The sequence below is a fragment of the Hylobates moloch genome, unplaced genomic scaffold, assembly GCF_009828535.3.
Source record: "Hylobates moloch isolate HMO894 unplaced genomic scaffold, HMol_V3 SCAFFOLD_4, whole genome shotgun sequence".
In the NCBI taxonomy this organism is placed as follows: domain Eukaryota; kingdom Metazoa; phylum Chordata; class Mammalia; order Primates; family Hylobatidae; genus Hylobates; species Hylobates moloch.
Window position 1 is genome coordinate 101,017,184 of NW_026652279.1, and position 8,873 is coordinate 101,026,056.

Here is an 8,873-nt window from a genome sequence, read left to right on the forward strand (position 1 = left end):
AGGCTGCAGTGAGCCATGAGTGCTCCCACTGTACTCCAGTCTAGGTGACAGAGGTCCTGTCTCAAAAAAAAAAAAAAAAAAATTGCACTTAATACATTCAATTTAACAGTTTTGGGTTTTTTTTTTTTTTTGGTCTGTTTTTTTGTTTTTTGTTTTTTGTTTTTGTTGGGTGGGGGAGAACATGGGCGTATGCCATCCCACAAGGCTAATTTTTTTGTATTTTTTGTAGAGATGGGATTCTGCCATGTTGCCCAGGCTGGTCTTGAGTGTTGGGATTATAGGCATGAGCCACCGCACCAGGCTTTGTCTGTGTTTTGAGGAATTGTTGTTGTTGTTGTTGTGGTTAGTTATTATGAAATGTGTATCTATTAGTCTGTGCCTCCAGTTCCTGAAACAGAGCTCTTAATATCCTTGTATATAGGGGCGCTAGGAGAATCTTCTGTTCTGATATTTGGTCTTTGACCCCAATTCCTGACACAGAGCTCCTGAATCCCTCAGAATTTCCTGGGCAATAGGAGCATCTTTGTTCCAATCAGGTGACTGTTGGTGGCTCCTGGATGGAGACTGGTTGCCAGAAGCACCAAGTCATGATTAGACTCTTGGAACTTTCAGCCCTATCTCCCATCCTCCAGGAAGGGGAGAGGGGCTGGCGATTGAGTTAATAATCATGCCAACATCATAAAGCCTCCATAAACTGCAGTGTTCAGGAGCTTCTGGGTTGATGAATATATCTGCATGCTGGGAGGGTGGCACACTCCAGCTCCATGGGGACAGAAAGTCCAGCACTCAGGACTCTTCCAGACCTCAACCTATGTATCTCTTCTGTTCATCTGTATCCTTTATAGTATCTGTCATTAACCTGTAAATGCAGGTGTTTCCATGAGTTTTATTATTTTTATTTTTATTTATTAATTTTTTTGAGACAGAGTCTCGCTCTGTTGCCCAGGCTGGAGAGCAATGGCATGATCTCAGTTCACTGCAACCTCCGCCTCCCGGGTTCAAGTGATTCTCCTGCCTCAGCCTCCTGAGTAGCTGGGATTAGACGTGCGGCACCATGCCTGGGTAATTTTTGTTGTTTTTTAATTGTTTTCAGTAGAGATGGGGTTTCACCATGTTGGCCAGGCTGTCTCAAATTCCTGACCTCAAGTGATCTGACAGCCTTGGCCTCCTAAAGGCATGAGCCACTGCACCCGGCCTCCATGAGTTTTATAAGCCATCCTAGCAAACTAATAAAACCTGAGAAGGGGTAGTGAAAAGTGATTTACAGCCAGTTGGTCACCAGTATAGGTGACAACCTACTATTGGCATCCCAAATGGGGGCAGTTTTCTAGGACCGAGCCCTTAACCTATGGGGTCTGCACTAACTCCAGGTAGATAGTGTCAGAATTGAACTGAATTATTCTAGGACACCCAGTTAGTGTGTGATGGGAAAAACCCACACGTTTTGGTGACCAGAAGTGTGTTGAGTGTTGAATGTGAATGTAGAAGGAAAAACATTTTCCTCAGTTGGTTTTTCCTTTAGAGTTGTTTTGTCTCTGTTAGGGAATGAGCTATTTTTTTCTCTGCTATTAAGAATCCAGCCTTTAGTAATATATCATACCTTATTAATTTTCAACTTTTAATCTATTAGCAAAGAAACATTGCTTAGCTTATTAAAATTATATGTAAAGTAAAAACTAATAGAACTTCTTATCCCTAAAACCTTTGTTTCTATGCAGAGAACTAGAACTTTCTGACAGCTATTTCAACTATCGAAAGATCTTTTGCTCCCTCAGTTCCTAGACATTTTCCACAGAGTTTATAATATCGGACGTCAGATTTAGGGAAAAGTGGAGTATTACTGTTTTGTTTTTGCTTTTTTGAGACAGGGTCTGGGTCTGTCACCCAGGCTGGAGTGCAGTGGCACGATCACGGCTCACTACAGCCTGGACCTCCCAGGCTCAAGGGATCCTCCTACCTCAGTCTTCCCAGCAGCTGGGACTACAGATGCATGCCACCACGCCTGGCTAATTTTTGTATTTTTTGTAGACACTGTGTTTCGCTATGTTGTCCAGGCTGGTCCCGAACTCCTGGGCTCAGGTGATTTCTGCCTCTCGAGGTGTTAGGATTACAGGCATGAGCCACCTCGCCCAGCGAGTATTATTATTATTATTATTATTATTATTATTTGTTTGAGACAGCATCTCATTCTATCACCTAGGCTGGAGTGCAGTGGTGCAATCTCAGCTCACTGCAACCTCTGCCTCCCATGTTCAAGTGATTCTCCTGCCTCAGCCTACTGAGTGGCCGGGACCACAGGCCTGTGCCATTACGTCCGGCTAATTTTTGTATTTTTAGTAAAGACAGGGTTACGCCATGTTGGCCAGGTTGGTCTTGAACTTCTGAGCTCAAAGTGATCTGCCCGCCTTGGCTTCCCAAAGTGCTGGGATTACAGGTGTGAGACACCGCACCTGGCCTATCTTGTATTTTTAAAAAGCCTTTAATAGGTTTTGCCACTAGTCTTCTTTCTTAATTTAAATTGTATTTTTAAATTTGTGGTAAAATATACATTACATAAAATTTACCATCTTAACCATTGTAACCATTAGAAATTCTCATTTTGTACAATTATGAAAACAATTTGGGTACCGGGGAGAAAATCTTCAGTATTAAACTTCAATTCTTATGCATGTTTTCCAATATTAAAATCATGAGACTGTACATTTTCCTCTGATTTTAATTTATTTCTAATTGCTTTGCTTTTAGCTATTTTGGAAAACCGAATCTCCAGGAAAATACAGCAACAGCCTCTAATGCCTAGTTAGGGAAGGCCCAGGGTTCCAGCAACTTTCCAGGGCAACCACCTGACCAGTCCCCGCAGACCTCCCTTTCCAGCCACCTCCAGAGACTCCAAGTGTAGTTTCATTCTCCAAATAGCCACTCTGCTTCTCAGGTGAGTAATAAAGTATGTGGTTGTGTAAGTCAGAATTGCTCAATAATTTGAGACGATTCATTCCCAGAAAAGCTCAAAGATACACTATGAAGATACAAATCACATTCTGCATTTAAAGAATTCTTGTGTTGACACTTACGTTAGTAAGAGAAGAATTGCTAAAACAATTTTCTTTCTTACCACATCCCCCGAAAGCTTACTCTTTCTGCTGAGTGAGCTATGACAGCAACACCAACTATTTACTTATTTCTCATTACGTTTACAGTTGGCTGCAACTTCCATTTCATTTGCAGACCTGAGCAGAATGCTGCTTTGTCTATAATTAAAAGAAACATCCCGCCGGGCGTGGTGGCTCACGCCTGTAATCCCAGCACTTTGGGAGGCCGAGGCGGGCGGATCATGAGGTCAGGAGATCGAGACCATCCTGGCTAACACGGTGAAACCCCGTTTCTACTAAAAGTACAAAAAATGAGCCAGGCGTGGTGGCGGGCACCTGTAGTCCTAGCTACTCGGGAGGCTGAGACAGGAGAATGGCCTGAACCCGGGAGGCAGAGCTTGCAGTGAGCCGAGATTGCGCCACTGTACTCCAGCCTGGGCTACAGAGCAAGACTCCATATCAAAAAAAAAAAAAAAAAGATCCCATTGAAAAGGTGAAGTTTTAATTCTATATGCTCCAAAACCTTCCATTTAAATTTTTTATCAAACATTTGCAGTAAACATTGGTACAACTTGCTTTAGGAGCAACAGGGTAAGGCCCAAACTCTCATCTCAACAAAAATCCATTTCTGTAACAAAATTAATATTTTCAAAGTCATCTGAGTTAATCTAAATTGACAATACATATTTAATTGTGTAACTGTAAAGGAAACATTTTCATGGTATGTTTTTAAACTTTGAATTTAAAATTAACTACTAAATGTTGTTTTGGTTGTTATTTTACAGTTCCTTTTAAGACCAGTTTTTTTTTGTTTTTGAGATGGAGTCTCGCTCTGTTGCCCAGGCTGGAACGCAGTGGTGTGATCTCAGCTCACTGCAAGCTCTGCCTTCCGGGTTCACGCCATTCTCCTGCCTCAGCCTCCCAAGTAGCTGGGACTATAGGCGCCCGCCACCATGCCCGGCTAATTTTTTTTTTTGTATTTTTAGTAGAGAATGGGGTTTCACTGTGTTAGCCAGGATGGTCTTGATCTCCTGATCTTGTGATCCCGCCTCGGCCTCCCAAAATGCTGAGATTACAGGCGTGAGCCACCATGCCCGACCTTAAGACCAGTATTTTGCTTTATCAGCCGGGTGCAGTGGCTCACGCCTGTAATCCTAGCACTTTGGGAGGCCAAGGCGGGAGGATTGTCTGAGCTCAGGAGTTCGAAACCAGCCTAGGCAACACAGTGAAACCTGTCTCTACTAAAATACAAAAAAAAAAAAAATTAGCCGGGTGTGGTAGTGGGCGCCTGTAGTCCCAGCTACTCGGGAGGCTGAGGCAGGAGAATTGCTGAACCCGGGAGGCAGAGGCTGCAGTGAGCCAAGATCATGCCACTGCACTCCAGCCTGGGTGACAGAGTGAGACTCGTCTCTTAAAACAAAACAAAACAAAACAAAACAAAACAAAAAAACAAAAAAAAACCCCTCAGTATTTTGCTTTATCACCAGAGCTGATAAATAAAAACGAGTGAGTTATCTTCGCCTGCTTGATAAATGGTTTGATAATGAAAACCATGATGAGATTATGATAAGGTGATTCACCTGCAGAAGTGGAAGCCAGCCAGTAACCAAGAGGCTGCCAAATTTCAGAAAGCAAAGGGAAATCTACACAAATCAGGACGCAGTCTCTGCAGATTGTATTTGATAGTTGGTAAGCCCAAGCCAAAAAGAGTTCCTGGGTTTGAGGGTGGAACTTGAAAAATGTCCTAGAGCTAATAGCCTTCAGAAAGACATTGGTGGGAGGAAGAACTAATGTTTGAGGTAAAGATACTTGGAAGGAGAAAAGGACAGAACAAAGTCACAGAGAAAGCCTGGTATTTGAGGCATGCAGATAATGGACTTCTGAGAGAGTAGGGAGGATGTTAGAGAAACAGGGAAATGAAGTAAACAAAGAAGTAGACAGATGAGATGGCACAGCTCTGTGATTATGTACAGTCAAACTAATACTTGGGGAGTAAGCTGTAAAAATTATTTCGGAGAGCCCGGCGTGGTGGCACATGCCTGTAGTCCCAGCTACTTGGGAGGCTGAGGCAGGAGGATCACTTGAGCCCAGGTCCAATGAAATGGCTATTTCCTGCATAGGATCTGTCCCCATACCCTGCTTGTGCCTTTCTAGGCCTGGATGTCCCCTCCCCAGTTTCTCTTTTGGTTGAGATCCTTCTCATTTGCAGTAGGCAGAATAATAGCCACCCCCAAAGATGTCCATGCCTTAATGACTGAAACCTGTGACTATGTTACCTGACTTGGCAAAAGGGGAGTTGTAGATGTGGTTGTGGTTACAAACCTTGAACGGGGGAGACTATGCTGGATTATTCAGGTGTGGCCCAGCGTAGTCAAATGGGTCCTTAAAAGCAGTAGAAGGCAGAAGGGGAGGCTAGAAAGATGCAACAGCAAAAGAAGGCCTTGACCCTGCTGCTAGTTTTGAAGATGGAGGCCACAAGCCAAGGGATGCAGCAGCTTCCAGAAGCTGAGAACAGCCAGCAAGAAACACTCCCCAGTCCTAAAACCACAAAGAGCTGAATTAGGCTAAAAGCCCAACTAGCGGGAACAGCCCCTTTGCTAGAGCCTCCAGGAAGGGATGCAGCTCTCCAACTCCTTGGTTTTAGTCCAACGAGATCCACATTGGGCTTCTGACCTACAGGACTATAAGATAACTAAGTTATGTTGCTTTCATCCACTAAGTTTGTGGTTCAGTAGTCCCTCCTTACCTGTGGCTTTGCTTTTCACAGATTCAGTTACCTACTGTCAACCAAGATCAGAAAATAGGTGAGTACAATACAGTAAGACATTTTGGGAGAGAGAGACCAAATTCACGTAACTTTTATTACAGTATATTGTTATAATGGTTTAATGGTTCTATTTTAGTTTTAGTTATTGTTTTTTTCTTTCTTTTTTTTTCTCTGAGATGGAGTCTCACTCTGTTGCTCAGACTGGAGTCCAGTGGCACAATCTCAGTTCACTGCAGCCTCTGCCTCCTGGGTTCAAATGATTCTCCTGCCTCAGCCTCCCGAGTAGCTGGGACTACAGGTGCGTGCCACCATGCCCAGCTAATTTTTATATTTTTAGTAGAGATGGGGTTTCACCATGTTGGCCAGGCTGGTCTCAAACTCCTGACCTCAAGTGATCCGCCCATCCCAGCCTCCCAAAGTGCTGGGATTATAGGCGTGAGCCACCGCGCCCGGCCAGTTATTGTTGTTAATCTCTTACTGTGCCTAATTTATAAATTATCATAAGTATGTATGTATAGGAAAAACATAGTATATATAGGGTTCAGGGCTATCTGCAGTTTCAGGCATCCACAGGGGGATGAACGTATTCCCTGCAGATAAGGAAGGAAAACTGTATTTGTTACGGCAGCAACAGGAAACAACTACACCATCCTTCACGGCCTGCTTCTCGCTCAGTGTCTCTGAGAAGTTGTTCTTGATCTTAGCCAGGAACAGCCCCCTTTGCTTTTTCCTGAATTCCCAGGGGCTCTGTGGGGCTTCTGCCCCCCTGAGAAATGGTCTGGTGTCATGATTCCTTGTAGACCTGTCTCATTAGAGTTTTAGCTCTTTGAGGTAAGAGATTAGGATGTAGGCAGGTATGGTAGCTGCCACAGTGTCCAACCCCTTGCCTAGTACATAGAAGCCACTCAACAAACTGTGTTTTACATAAAAAGGTGGACAAATGGAAGCCTCCATAAACACGGCAGAAACAAAATAACTGTAGTTGGTACAACCTTTCTCTTCTCTTTTCCCACAGGTTAGTTATTATTATTTTATCTCTGAAATTAGAAGCCATTTCTTTACTATCTATTGTCTGTGGCCCCAAAATTATTTGAATACTTCCTGTTAACAAGAAATGTTATTCTTGTCACATAATTAGTTATATTTCATGTGTTTCCAAAGAAGAGGACCTTAGAACTTTAAGGAATTAATAATAAATAAGAATGCCTGCTTGGCCGGGCGCAGTGGCTCACGCCTGTAATCCCAGCACTTTAGGAGGCCAAGGCGGATGGATCACCTGAGGTCAGGAGTTCGAGACCAGCCTGGCCAACATGATGAAACCCCATCTCTACTAAAAATACAAAAATTAGCCGGGCGTGGTGGTGCACACCTGTAATCCCAGCTACTCAGGAGGCTAAGGCAGGAGAATTGCTTGAACCTGGGAGGCAGGAGTTGCAGTGAGCCAAGTTTGAGCCATTGCACTCCAACCTGGGTGACAGAGCGAGACTCTGTCTCAAAAAAAAAAAAAAAAAAGAATGCCTGCGGCTGGGCATGGCGGCTCACACCTTTATCCCAGCACTTTGGGAGGCCGAGGTGGCCGGATCACTTGAGGTCAGGAGTTTGAGACCAGCCTGGCCAACATGGTGAAACCCCATTTCTAATACAAATAGAAAAATTAGCCAGCTGTGGTGGCAGGTGCCTGTAATCCCAGCTACTCAGGAGGCTGAAGCACAAGAATCACTTGAACCTGAGAGGCGGAGGTTGTAGTCAGCCAAGATGGCACCACTGCACTCCAGCCTGGGAACAGAGTGAGACCCCATCTCAAAAAATAAAATAAATAGAATGGCAGGGTGCGTGTTTCACGCCTGTCATCCCAGCACTTTGGGAGGCAGACGTGGGCAGATCACTTGAGGCAGGAAGTCAAGACCAGCCTCCCCAACATGATGAAACCGCATCTCTACTAAAAAACAAACAAAAACAAAAACAAAAACAAAAACTGGGCATGGTGGCCTACATCTGTAGTCCCAGCTACTGGAGAGGATGGGGTGCGGGGAGGACAGAGGCTGAGGTGGGAGGATTGCTTGAGCCCAGAAAGTAGAGGCTGCAGTGAGCTTCAACTTGGGCGACAGAGTGAGACCCTGTCTCAAAACAAAAGAAAGAAATTTAAGAAGTCAAGACAAAAAGAAAATATTTGTTAAACATTTTAAACAGCTGAAACTACACTAAAAATCACAACTCAGAGTGAAACTAACAGGTTCGTTTTCTAAGGGGAGATCCGACATGATAGATGTTTTTCCCAGCCTGTCTTCTAAGCATCCACATCACACTCGCAGATGGCTCTTCCATCTGACAAATCGTGTACTAATTATTTTTCAAAATGTGTATGAGTTGAAGATCTCTCTAATGACTGTGCAACTATTCAAATGTTGAACACAACTTAGCTGGAGAAATCTGGAGAAGTCTGGCTGGGAAGGGAAGAAGAAGCAGGAAAACAGGGCTAAGCCAAGACGTGCAGCTGGAGCAGAAGGAGTCAGAACCGGCTGGCAGAGAGCGCTGAGCTCCCAGCAGGGGAAGAAACCAAAGAACATGGAGGCTCCTGCGACGAGAGGCCTGTAGGTTTTGGGCGCCCACCCTGCTACTGTAGAATGGTTCTTGGCAATAGATTTCTCAATGTCCTTCTCCAGTTTAATTTTTTAATAACTGAGTACAGTTAAAAATAGAGTAAGATCACAGTCTCCCAAGCCCAGTTCCTTTTTTATTTGTGGGCCGCAAGAGGAGTCGAAAGTAAGAGCAAGGACTGGGGGGTACCCTGTGTGTCCTGGCATCACTTCACGGAAGGTAAGGCCATGTCACCACATCCCCAGTACAGGGCTGGCCCGGCATGGTATCCGCAGGAAACAGTGATCGAGCCCCCTCCTTCCTCCTACGTCCCCACCGCATCCTGGGCAACATTTTCTCTCTTAACTAATAACCGCTGAGTATTTGTATTTTTCAGGGAACCTCAGGAGACGTAAAGCCTTTAAGGTTTAAAGGACTGA

At 44.4% G+C, this 8,873-nt stretch overlaps 1 long non-coding RNA gene across 1 annotated transcript; it reads left to right on the forward strand.

Moving 5' to 3' along the window:
• The first annotated feature begins 2,772 nt into the window (after nucleotides 1-2,772).
• On the forward strand, nucleotides 2,773-8,420 carry LOC131383297 (uncharacterized). The gene is made up of 3 exons (XR_009213223.1): nucleotides 2,773-2,932; nucleotides 5,857-5,893; nucleotides 8,277-8,420. It is a non-coding gene; the product is annotated as an uncharacterized LOC131383297 (long non-coding RNA).
• The last annotated feature ends 453 nt before the right edge of the window (nucleotides 8,421-8,873 follow it).